The sequence below is a fragment of the Rhopalosiphum maidis genome, chromosome 1 (assembly GCF_003676215.2).
Source record: "Rhopalosiphum maidis isolate BTI-1 chromosome 1, ASM367621v3, whole genome shotgun sequence".
Taxonomy (NCBI): domain Eukaryota; kingdom Metazoa; phylum Arthropoda; class Insecta; order Hemiptera; family Aphididae; genus Rhopalosiphum; species Rhopalosiphum maidis.
The window spans coordinates 12,079,796-12,094,282 of record NC_040877.1 but is presented as its reverse complement, the minus strand read 5'-3'; the positions used below and the strand labels follow the sequence as shown (position 1 = coordinate 12,094,282).

At 30.7% G+C, this 14,487-nt stretch overlaps 1 protein-coding gene across 1 annotated transcript in view; it reads right to left on the bottom strand.

The window, feature by feature from the left end:
• The window catches only part of LOC113548014 (frizzled-5), a 67,616-nt gene extending 53,659 nt beyond the window's left edge, over positions 1-13,957 (bottom strand). Inside the window, exon 1 of the mRNA XM_026948647.1 lies at positions 13,661-13,957. The gene's annotated coding sequence lies outside the window, so the exon portion shown is untranslated. The remainder of the gene's footprint in view (positions 1-13,660) is intronic.
• Between the last annotated feature and the right edge of the window lie 530 nt (positions 13,958-14,487).

Sequence of the window (14,487 nt, the reverse complement as noted above, 5' to 3'; positions counted from 1 at the left end):
CCAGGTTTGTCGTGTTTATTTCTTCCTTGCCTTCTCCGCGGTCACCTCTTTCGACTGACTGTATAGGTACCTACGTCGTGCTACAGCCGTCTCTTAAACTCCTCGGCGTACTTTTTCCCTTCCTCTCCTCACAATACTTTCGACCCGGTTAAGTTATACACGTCTTATTATACTGTACCATTTATAACAACATACTTAGTATTATAGATGTATATATACTGTTATAATTTATTATATTATATTATTGTTGTAATTTATAGCATGGCGACCGTGACGTGAAAAATGTTACGGCAGTACGCCATAAAATATCTCGCGTGGTGATGATATACATTAAATTATATTATGTTAATTAATCGAAAAGTCAGCATAACTCTAATTTAAAATTTAGTGCGAATATTTTGGTGCAGTTTGTATACGAAATATTTAACATTTTTCTTTATTATGTATTCTCCAATATCATTTTTACGCTAAATAAAAAACAAGTAAATAATTGCATAAAATTGCTTTGGATTATTTTTTTGAAAATACTCTCCTTTTTATATAGATTTACTTATTTATTGGTAATATATATATATATATGTATAACTTTAAAAAAAATGTATTAAATTAAATTTATTTTTAGTTCACGTATTTTTTCGTTTTAAACACCATTTGATACTTTATACATTTATTATTAGTAATAAATTATTTACAATCTATGAATTATTTAACGATAAAAAACGTAAACTAAAAAAAAAAAAATTTAATGTAATATATTTTTTTTTAAATTATACCTAGCTCTAACTGTTTAGAATACATGCTGATAGATCAAAATTGCTTGAAAAAAATTGATCAATTTGAAAATGACATTAAAAATGTATGGGTTGTTATTAAAAAAAAAATGAATTGTTGCGTATGCGCAAAATACTCGAGTTAAAAAAATTGTAAGTCATAGGAATTTATAATTAATTTGTCAAGTTTAACGTCCCACAAACAGAATTGAAAAATATTTAAAGGGTAATGAGTGATAAAGTGTACGCTGTTTTCTGAGACATACGTTATAGTACTTGTATAAACATTTTAAATCCATTAAATTTTAAATGAATGAGATTAATTAATTAATATTTTAAAAAATACGAGTATAATAAATTGTACAATTTAACTAGTTTTAAACTTATGTATATATGGGTGGAGCTAATCCAATAATCCAGTGTTTCCCAACCTAAGGGTTGTGACTCAAAATTGGGTTGCAATATAGTTTTGATACCTAGGTATTGTTTAGTGTTCATAAACTAATTACAAGGAAAATACAGATTAATTTAAACATAACGATAATCTTTATATTTAATAGAATTAAGTATTCATTATTCCATATTGCATTATATTAGAATAAAGTAAATTAAGACTGCTTATGTTTAAATAAGATTATCAATAAGCGAAAATTCTGTTTACATTTAATGTTTTAAATGTTATCGGTGTATTATAATGCAGACGCGTAAATGTGTTTAAATAATTTCATTTGACATAAGTTATGATCTGAATTTGTTTCACCTTATTCACTTAGTAAATAATGAATATTTTAAATTTACTACCCCAAGGAGTTGGTGAATAAGAATAGTATTAAAAAATAAAAGTAAAATATTACAAAACATATCAACGGGGTTACTTGGGGCCGTTTACGAACTCGCGTGTTTTAAACAAAAAAAATTTCAAATGACGCAATTTACGATATAGAAATAATACACACTTTACAATAATATTCGGTATATTATATTATATTGTCGCCTCCTCCAGGAAACGTCCCGCGATTTCGAAATGGGGGGTCGGCGCGCTGTTGCATAATATTATTATCTTCGTACACGACAGTGAGCAAACGCTCTCTCGGAACAAGTACAATGATGTAGGTACATTATATTATGTGCGATTCCATGTGCAGTGTGTATAGAAATCGATTGTTCCTGGATACAGTATAATATTATTTGTCGTGTATGACGTGTGTGTGCGCGCTGTGTGTCCCGTCGCGTCGACCATTTCACGCGATTCGTAAAGGTGCAGGATGTATAGTAATACGGTAGTAGCGCCGTGACAATGGGTACGAAATCCTAAGTAAACACACACGCACACACACACACACACACACACACGCACGCACGCAGAAATATTTGGTCTGCGGGGGGGCGCACAGACGACTTTTCTCGTGATTTACCGATTAACCTCTCTCCGAATTCTTTTTTCGGGCTACATGTCCCTATTCTATTATTATTATTTAAAATATAATATTATACGTAGTAGGTAGGGATATTACACTAAGTCGATTCTGTCGAGAATTATTTATCGCCGCCTTTATTATTATATTGCTACCACCAACGTTACGCGTGGGCACTGGCCGTGCTCGTTCTTATTAATATATTGATCGTCAACGTTTTGTCTATTTCATGATTTGTAATATTATATTATACGAGTAATGGAATTAATGTGGCATTTCTGTAACATCGTGCGTGTGTTAGAATTTCAATACATTTCAGTCACATTTTTCTCGCGTTGCATTAGGGAACCGATTCGAAGAACTTTCACCTCAAAAATTGTCTTGTTCCTATCGCCAGTATCTGCTTGATTTTTTATAGTTATTATTTATGTCAGACATAGTCTATATCAATTTTATAACCGTATAAATTATGCCAAGGAAAACTAAATTTCACTCAATATGTGAAATACTTCCAAACTGATTTTGGTGCGAGATGTTAATATGATAAATTTAAATGTTTCCTCGTTATAAGTGTATTCGTTTTAAATTATATAATCTTTGCGCTTGTCGTTCTTATATATTTAATTAAATAATTTACATTTAATATACAATGGGTAGTTAATACTTACTACTAGTTATTAAATTAAACGTAACTGGCACGCACATGCAATTATTTTATGTTTTCAAAGTATACAAATTCCCTTCATTTGGAAAACGAAATTAAATTAAGTGTTATAAGTTTAGTACATGGTATAAAATTTAAAGAAATAGAAAAATAGAAATGAATTTGATATTAGATTTAAATTGTGTATTTTTTACGTTTTATTCTATAGTTTATCAATCTCTATGGCATGTTTATAATTTTTTTTTCAGATTTTTATTGGTCATACCTAACATTTCTATTCAAATTTGTATCTATACTATTTTATTTTAGTTTTCAATGACCTCTATACTGTCACAATAACAAATATTTTATATTATAGCCTATAGGCACTCGTACCTTTTTACTACTCATGAAAAGATATTTTTGTGTGAACATTCCTACTTCAGTTCCGACTATCGTCAGTCAAACTTACCGCTAATCGTGAATATTTATATAAAATGCCTTGTAATTTTTATTGTATGCTTTTAGTCATACGATATTTTATATCATATTGTAGCGCATATTCATACGTTTTCAAGTGCTTACTCCAGTTTATAAGTATTTAACGTTTAGACGATCGAAGAAGTAGCATGTGGCACAGGACACCTTTATGTGCCTATAAAATGGTGTAATATTCACTTTGATAATCTTTACTAACCGACCACCGTTTAAAAATCACTCGGATAATTGCTGATCCGCGTTAAAACTTCATGTGTTTCACCCTGTACACGTTGGAAAAAATGTGCAGTAGTCTGACGTTGCAAAGTGTATGACTTGACTGAAACATCCTGTTTGCGCTTGAATCGTGTCAGTGGACAATGAAGTACACATATATGATATCGATATATATATGTATATATACCTATATCACGTGACCTATTTTATGATATTTTTACATTATTTTATTCATTTTGTTAAGAGTCATCACAATATCTGCATAATATTATTATAATATTATACGTATAATCACATAGCGTCCTCTCATCTGTTTAAAAATAAACACATCTTTATGAGAAATCATTTGTGAAATCTCATGAAATCGATTTGTTTTTGAAGTACACGTATTACACAACTCATTGTCTAACTTGTATTAGTGCATATTAAATATATTAAACGAAAATTATCTGCAATTGCAGAAGAATATTCCGATTTCGCAATTTTGAGTCATTTATATAATGTATATGCACCAGGTAAACCATCGCATGGGCGTTGCTTTGACCGATTGTAAGAACTAAGTACACTCAGAATGTTATTACCATTATGTTTTTATTTTCAATATTGTTATTTAAACGGTCGTAAGTAATAACTTATACTAGGTAATAAGTGTACTTATATTATTATTACTATTAGTTGAGTGTGAAAATTGCATGATTTTAGTCTTTGACTAAGCGTGATGATTTGGAAACCACGTCACGTACTTGCAAAACCTTTTATCCTCATTCGAGACACACACATACACTATTGGTGATTATAATATGTCATATTTTGATATATCGGTGGAATTCGATTTCCAAAACACATTCCATGGCGACAATTCTTTCGCCGCAATGGCGTATTGTTATATATTAAATGCCACTCAAAATGGTTTCTATTATATTATTCTTTACATTATTTCTGTATATTATGAGTATTCTATAAATATAGTAGACTGAGTGATTCACCAAGTGAATCTCCCTATTTTTATTGTTTATTAATGCATTTATTCAAATTTTGATTTATGACGTTTTTAAGTATACTTAAAGATCATATTTTTAAATATTTAGATTATTTTTACTAATCAAGGAGTGTCATGTGTTATAATTAAAAGGGGATTTATCCCGAAAATTAGATTTTCAATAAAATATTCATTATCAAAAGGAAAATGAGCGTTTTTAGTAAATTCTCCCGCTGTATATAATATACGTACTACAGTTTACGTAAAAAAACATTCCACCGAAAAAAACAATTCCGTACACGCGTGATATATTTACAATAAAATCATTAGAGAAAATACCTTTGAACCACTTTCTTAGGACTGCACAAAGAATTCAGTTATTTCGAACGAAAACATTAAGTACTAAGTAGGTACAAGTGTTTGTATTTGCTTGTTATAGGGTACCCTTTAATGAACCTCCTAATTTCGTCAATTTGGTCACTGTGCTTTTTGATGACTAGGAACTTTTATTGCACATAATGAACCTTCCATACTATCGTCCGATGCTAAATCGTAAGAATGTGTTCAGTAATAGCTTTTTGATGTGTACCATTAGCTGATTTTGCACGCGTTGTTTATTTTTAAAACACAATTAACGATGAGTATACTTTTGTTTTATTTCTGTTTTCCGAAGCGATTTGTTTGTGATTTGGGTCAAGATTAAAAAACACATATTTTGTCATTAAATCATCATAGTATGAAAGTACATACGTACATAAAAATAATATGCTACATAAAGTATTTTTTTATTATCGTTTTTATGGTAGGTATTCATTATACCACAGTAGAGTGGGTAAATTATTATTAAAAATATTTACGTGGAATATGTAATGTTTCGGTGAAAAAGTAGGAAAAACTATAATAATATTAAATATGTTTATTGTATGTGTCTACTTATTAACACGAATTTCAGCAGTGTGAAACACGTTATCTATAATATGCTATGTATTATACTAATCATTTAATATAATACACCAAGTGATGAAACGAAACCACAGGAAATAAGCATAGACAACGACCTTGGAGGTTGTTTGTCTACATTTTAGGTGAAACTACTACAGCACATGTGTATGATATATACATAATGGTATGAATAACTCGAAAAGTGTTATAGTATTCATTGCAGGGTACGTACGCGCATAAGTTGTTAACTTTAACATTTCTTTAATATATTAAAGTACAGTATGGATTTGAGTCTCGATGGGTAATCTATCTTCAGGGTCGAGTCAATGACCCACGTTGCTGGTAAATTATATTAGAACTTTCGAGTTTATGACAACGAGACACGGAAATCTCTCCACAGTAATATATATATATATATATAAAGTATACACTATGCATATTATATATTATATGTGTGCGTGTGTTGTCTTTTGTTGGATATAAGGAATTTGCAGTGCTTGTCTAATATTACTATTATTTATCTTTCGTCTCGCAACGACTTTTTTGCATAACGAGGGACGGAAAAAGGCAAAATAGGAAATTAAGTACATTGTAACATTTGTTTTTACATCAAGAGTATTTCTACAACTCTTTCGTTTTTTGTTTTTTTTGTTTTTGTATTGTGCTTATTTTAAAACATAATAATTATTATAAAATAAACAAATCGAGCATAAGAATAAAATCTTTCGCGTACGCGCTCATATAACATGATAAAAAGCGGAAATGAATAATTATATCGGATTTATTTTGATTAGAAATAGTTATTTTTGCTATGTTTTTAGCATAATTAACCTACACTTTTCGGCATGGAAAAATGTGAGACGAAATAAAAAAAAAATGTACTATTACGCGACACCGGCGAAAGAAATGTCGTTGCCTGTCAACCACACTCGCAATGATGTTAAACATTCACGCATTTGTGTATGTATATGTTTGTACAAATGTTTGTAGTATATATATATATATATATATATTATACATAATACACATAACCATACGATCGACATTTCCGAGCGATTTATTTGTGATTTTTTTATTCACTATGTTTAGTGAACCATATTCGCATGTAAACCATATTTGATTTTATTAATAATGCTCCCCCGCAAACCACGATGCATCGACGATTTTCGGTATTACTATTATCGTAATTATTTTTTTTATTATTATTTTGCTCGTATAGTTATATTATATTATATATTACTGTAAAAGTCGAAACGACATTTGTGAATCTCGTGTGTATTGTCTCGCCTACACATCCTCCAAATATCATGGTGTCTAAATAAATAAATAAAATCGAGAGATAAAATTATTATGAAAGATAAAACGTTATGGTTACTACTACTACTACTACTATTATTATTACATTCGTCGCAGGCAACAAACAGTATTCTAATGAGGCGCGATTTCTTCTCGGGTACATGCACGTACATATATAATTTATATATGCCAATGTATAAAATAACTGCAACGATATCGTACCACATGTATATAAAACGTATTATTATAAAGAAATGTGTTTTATAGTATAAATTAAACAGTTTATGCGTAGTAACTTGTGACTCTTACGATGAGCCAACGACGTTATTATAATAATAATCGTTGTCCGAATGTGATTTTTTTTTTGATTGTTTATGATTTACGTCGACTGCGAAGATATTACATAACTGTTGGAGCACTTCGGTGATGATATAAATGTTTTTAAGACCGAACTGGTTTTTGCCCGTCATTCGGAGACGACCCCAGACAAGCGTATATTACGACTCGTCGAAACGTTCGTATCAAAATAAAAGACAAAATGATAATAACGACTGCCCACAGACTGTTTGAATATTAACGTTGTATCAAAACCATTATGTACATCGTTTTAAGTGTAATACGTAAAATACAACGCGTCATCACGTCGAGTATTAGAGGTGCCTACGATTTTTTCCCGTCATTCGAATAATTTTTGAATACATTATAATGTAAAAATACGACGACAATGATATTAAAATATTATTTATTTTCTCGAAAATACCGTTTAATATACAGCGCCGAAGAACTTGCAGTCCGGCCCCCGTCGTACAACAATCGTTCATAAATCATCATATATTACTAGTGCGGTAGTGCGGTTAATGTAGTATAATAATATTAAAACTGTTTTGGGCTCTTGAAAAAGTATATTAATTGTTTTTGTATTCTAAAAGCGTGCGATAGTATTCGATAATTTGCGGTTATTACGAAATCGATATCATATAATACATTGCATATACCTGTTCATACAAATGGTCAAAGATACGACTACACGATATAGAGAGCAATCATTTTAACGCACGTTTCTCGTCATTATTTCATACTTTTTCTTTAAATGTATCAGAATTTTCACATTATTGATGCATTGTAGAGATTACTCAGACCTATTGTGAAAAGCGTATGGCTGTGGGGTTTGTCATACACACAATATAATTATTATAAAAACAAAAAAATATATATCCTCCAATGGATATAAATAGTCGACAGATAACTACAATAATGTTACATTTTGTGGTATCGATTTAATAATATTAATAATATTTGGTGTGATGTACGTGTCATAATAAAAAATAACGACTGTGTGCGATAATCTACGGAAATTAAATACGCAGGTACTAATGGTACTATATAATTTTATAAAAATTAGTAGTAACTCATAATAATAACGTTTGACATAGGAAACCACTTAACTCGAACGTATACAAACTCACATACACGAGTATAAATAATAAATTCGCATAATGCTTATAGTACGTATTGTGCGATACAAAGCTCATATTATAATATTGTCGTAAAAAAATATGCGTGTGCGTGACATCGCGAAGGGCTAGCGGCGATGTGTGATTTTTCTAACTTCCGAACGATTTATTATCAAAACCACTAAATTAATTATTATAATTATTTTTTATTTTATTTACTCAAGGTTAGGCATACATAGCTAATGATAATCGAGATACACGCATACTAATATATTAAATTATTCTGTCGTAGACGTATTATATATATTTATAATAATGTAAATTGAAATAAAAATAAACGGGCGACGTTATTAAGAGAGTTATTAGCGCATGGTTAATCATTTATATGGTTTTTTGTTTTTTTTTTCGTATTTTATGAATATACCGAAGTGCATTGAAACAAGAATTCTGTGGAAAGATGGCCATTGCCCATTTTAGATAAAAACCATAACGTATGATATATTATATATTATAACTCGTTTTATGTTCAACATTTTATAAAACGAAAATTGATTTAGTTCATATTTTGTTTGAAATTTATTTTCATTTTTTCGAAGAACTTCAACTTTATTCTGAAAGTTAAGTTTGCATCAATATCTATTAATAACTTTCTAAAACTACTATACGATAAGATAAATTAATATCAAATTCCAATAATGTGTTTAATAGGAAAAGTAATAAATAATAAATTAAAATTTGTTATTTTAATATAAGAATTTTCTTATCGATATTTATCGAATAAGTATTCTTGTTAATTCAAATACCAATAAACCAATATTAGCATAATACAAAATGCATTAGAATTATTGAGATGAAGGATTTACTATAGTGATTTTTTTAAACATAAATTAAGTATAACTTCAATTAAGAGAAAGTTACCTTGTTTATTCGCTCAATTTGATTCTTATGAGATGCTATTTAAGATTTGGTTTCAATTTAATATTGTCTATTGAAATTAATATTATAATATTATGTTGTCCTCGTTCGTGGACGAAATATGAGCGGGTGTTTAATAATAATAATGTATTCAACGGCCAAGAAGACGGAAATCGAAGAGTACCGGGTACTACATGTACCTATATAAGTTAGGTAAGTACTCCTGTTACTATGACCCTTTTGTGGTACAGGAAACGGACGTCTCGTCAGCCAGATGACTCCTGCCGAAACACTCTGTGGCATATTCGTTCATAATATTGGTACCTATACTAAGACTTTTTCACAAAGACTACACAAGTACGTCGGCACAGTGATATTGCGAATCGGCCGAAGGTAAGCAAATCAAATACCATATACGTCATAGATATTCACAGAAGTCGAGACGTTTCACGTTTAAGGGAATGAGGTCTCCGAGGTATTGCCGTATAGTACGCTATTTGTATCCGACAGTACTCATATAAATTGTATGTGTGTGTGTGGGTTATATAATAATACACAGTTTTAGTATTTTCTGCAATCGTATCGCGTGGCTATGGCGTACAATACATATGCATCTCTTGTTTATACTCTATAGTATATAGTCTTTCAAAACGTACATGTACGCACGCCAAATCGTTTCTGCTCACCAATACGGATCGAACGGCGTATAATAATATCGTATAATATTATATTATTATAAGATATAAGGGGAACAAAAAAAAAATCCACAGTGTAGCAGTTTTACTTTTCTTTCGATTTTCTCTCCATCTCTTTCCGATAACAGCACCGACTCCCCCTCGCCAATCGAGAGCGTTGTTGCTGCAGTGTAACGCAGAGTCGTCTTCGCCTCTCCTGTTCGTACACGCACACACGCACGCATACATATATATATATATCCAGCCGCGTCCTTATATCACGATCGGGTTTCAGCCGTGACTTCCCTCTACACGCGCGTATATCCTCGCGTTCCCCAACCTGCACCGCCGCCACCGACGTTACTGCAGCCTCCGCTGTCCCGAGGTGGTCTCCTACCCCGGTCCCGCCGACCTTACACATAAATTTCCATTTAACCATGATTTACGATATCGAACCAGATAGATATATATTATACGCACGCGACGAGTGTGTATATGAGTATAGGTATGTGTGCGACGTATAGTAGCGAACCGCTCTCGCGGTGTGTTCGGACGGGGTTTACATTGTAATATTGTCTCAACACATATTTTTTTTCAGCATGCTCAATTTTTTTTCACGCTCTTATTGTACACGCATACACTTATATACACAGTCACCGCCGTGTTGCGTATGACGTACACGACGACTATATATACGCGATATTAATAAAACGCACCTTGCCGCGCCACCGGGCGAAAACCTCAACGCCGGCATACTCTCATTATATCCTCGCGAAAGTTTTGAATTCGTTCACAGGTATTTATATATATATATATGTGTGTATACTTATTTATATACATATTATGCTACGTTTACTTTTCGTCTCACGTTTTTTCACGACTCGCAAATTTTCCACACAAAGGGTTGCGTACACGCAATATTCGTGCGCAATTATTCACACGTTAAGGACTCGACGCATACACACGTCATATTATTATAGGTATATATATATTTCAGTAACGAACATGTTTTGTTACAGTGTATTTGTCTGCGTACAAGTTGGATGAGATATGTCCGACAAAAGACGAGACGTAAAAAAAAAATGTGCCACGGCGTTTGTTAACGCAGATAGGTAGTAGATGTACATTAGTTATTACTTTTTAGTTCTGTTAATGCATTAAATTAAAAATCGTTTTTTACGAATTCCCATTCGTGTAGTACCTAAACGCTGTAGCAAAAAAAAAAAATCCCATCATATTGTTAACCCATATAAACTTTTTTTAAGAATCATTTTGAGTAGTTTATTAATAATAAATTCATTATTATTTATAGTTATACCCGATTGCTTTTTATTATCATATTTTATAGTCGGTCTTAAAATTTAAGTATTTAAAAACATTATTGAATCTAGAGGCATCTGAAATTTGAATATTTAACTAACAAACCAGCTTGTCAAAGTTTCAAAAATTAGTAATCATTTAATTTTTAATTTAATTTCTATTATGAGTTAAATTATTTTTTCAGTCATAAAAGTAATTTTAATTATATCCCGTTTCAAAGGTTTTTACAATTCTTTATTCAAGTTTCTATAAGATGAATACCGTTTTATTTATGTTTCTATATTAAATTTATGTATATCTTTTGATAGAGTAAAATATATGATCATGTTTTATAAATATGATCTGACACAACAAGCTGATAAATTTTCAGAATAGAATCTTGATATATTTTGTTTTATAGAAAAAAAAACTCAATGTTGATTCCCACCCATGAAGTTCAAAACAGCAGGATATTTTATTAAAAAATAAAAACAACATACTAATAAAATTAAAGTTTTATATTTTTGATACATTAATAGAATGTCTAAATATTTGTAATAACGGTAAAAACAAAACATGTTTATTAATTTACTTTGAACGCGAAAATCGATAATCATTAATTAATAATCATTTTACGTCTTATACGTGCCTTTTAGTTACATTAAATTAGTTATTAAATATAAATATATATATATATATAATTACATAACTGAATTAAAATTTGGCGTTTTTAATTATTTGGCGTACAATAATATTATTTTCTTTTTTTATACTCCGATAATTTATCCATAAAGCTATTAGCGTCTATTGCCTATTCATCTGTAAATAATATGTATCTGAATGTTAATGAATTTTGATTAAACTATTCATTTAATAATTTAAATCTATATATAGAACATAATAATACATATAATAAATGTATGACAGTGACTTTTTGATTAAAATTTTTAAAACATATTTTTTAATAATTATAAGTAATAACTGCTGTTTTATATAAGTGCTAAGTAGTTTAATTTTTTTTTTCAGTGTCACAGTAATTGTTTATATTATAAAAATTAATAATTTATAGTAGTTAATACAAAAGTATAAATGATGAACATTTATTATTTAATATAACAAACGTTAAAAGGTTTTATTTGTTTTCACGGTTGTTAAGATTCTACGGACAATAACAGAGATGACAAAAACTTAAAAATAAACGAATCAAAAGTTATTGTACATTGTTAGTGAAAAGCAGATATACATTGTGTATTATGTACTCGAAGACCCAACGATCAATAGAATATTTTATCCCGCGGAGACCGAAACATTTTTCAAAAGCTCGCAGCTTTATTTGGAACATTTTTGGAACAGGATTTTATGCATGGCAATGTGACTTTAAAATCCTAAAGTAATTTTTGGTGGAACAGAAGATATATTTTAATAATAACTACTATTACCTTTCCTTTATCCACTCTTCCTTTTTCTATAAAATGGAGAAGCGAGAAAAGTAAGGACTTTAAAAATGTTTTATATAAAAAAAATATCATAATATATTAAAAAACTTGAGTATTTCTAGAGAAAATTGAATAACATAACATAATTGAGATAAGAAACTTTTTATTTAAATTACTTGAATGGGTAATTTATTTTTATTATCGACATCTCAAAAGCTTATCACTATTAATAAATCATTAAATGTAAACATAATCATTTAATCTATACTATATTTAATCACTGCAATGTTCAGTGTTTTAAATTATTTACTTTAAAATCATTGCAAATTAATTAATACAAGATAAGAATTAAATATTAATGTATATATACGAATTTCTAGTTTTGGTTCGGTGGTCATGGCGAGAGTTATCGGTTAAAATGTTTCCATAAACACAGAATTCAATGAAATCGATTGAGTTGGTTAAAATGTAAACAACTAAATACAATATTTTTTTAGTTTAAGATTGTGTTAGTTATTTATTTTATATTTTTCATTACTAGTATGTGGCGAAAGTGTTGTGTGTTATTAAATCTTGTATCTAAAAATAGATATAAAAATTAATATTTATAAAAATAAACACGGTTGCGTGGGATTTTGATTTTATTCTATTAAAAAAAGGAGCTTAAGATTGTTAATACTGAATATAAGTTTAAGATTTTTTTAAATTGTTTATTGAAAACTATAGAACTGTGTATGACTAATTGCATATTATGCTATAAATATAACTGATACTCAGGATGAGCGTGTGGTGACTATACGCACATTGTGCAAAGTGGAAAATTGTCGTTTAATCGGATCGTGTACCGGCGTGGCGTCTAAATAACAATAACATAACTATAACTTAAAAACTACGTTATCAGCGTGTGTACACGTGAGATAAGCCAAATTTAAATAATGTTTATAATATGTTCAAGAAGAAACTATCTTATTCGCGTTATTTTCAAAACAAAATAACAATAAGCAAAATAAAAAAAAACACGCAACTTTAAAAATCACTTAAAAATTAAAATATAAAAAAAAAATTAATTATAACGTATAGTATATTATAATATATTCGTTGAATTGTAATCGACGTGTCTTACCTAAGTGAAACGGCGACGTGGATTCGTAGCTTTTGTCGCAGGAGATGGATTTTTACCTTGATTGTAGACGATATTTACATCGACGACATTATGCAGCGATCATACAAGCCGTATGACATTCTATTATGATATTACTTAATATATTGTTTTATGTATGAATATGAAAAAAAAAAACTCTCTCCGTTGCGTCTCTATATAGAAACGAAAGCGGAAATTACAAACGACTTTCGACGGACACGATGATGACGACGACGACAACGACTGTACTCGACGAGAGCTTTCCGGCGTATGCAAAGCGGCACGGCACACAGGCAGCAGCAGCGGCGTCAGCGTAGGCAGTAGCGGTAGTGGTATAGTGTGTACATACAGTGGTAGAAACGTGGTAGTAATGGTATAGTGGTAACTGGTAGTAGTGTAGCCGCCGCTGTCGTCGGGGTAAAAACGTTCCGAGCGTTTTTCGCTACCCCTCGGCCGCCGCCATCGCCACCGCTGCCGCCTCGTCGATCGATAGTGCACCGCGCCAGCGGCGGAACCCTTTGTATATCGCACACCCGGTGCTCTACACCCTCCACCCGAGTCCCGCCGCTCCCCGTCCACCGACTACTATTATAATACCCCATTATATCATATCCTAGATCCCGACTTCTACGACTATACCACTTCCGAAGACTATACGGGTGTGCGTGTGTGTGTGTGTGTGTGCCGCTGCCCGCTTGCCATTGTGTTTGGGCTTTTTTATGTCGAAATCGCACCGATCGCGCGCGACACGTGGACAGTAATTTTACATTTATTATAAAATTACGGTGTTAAGTTTTCGCCCGTGCGGT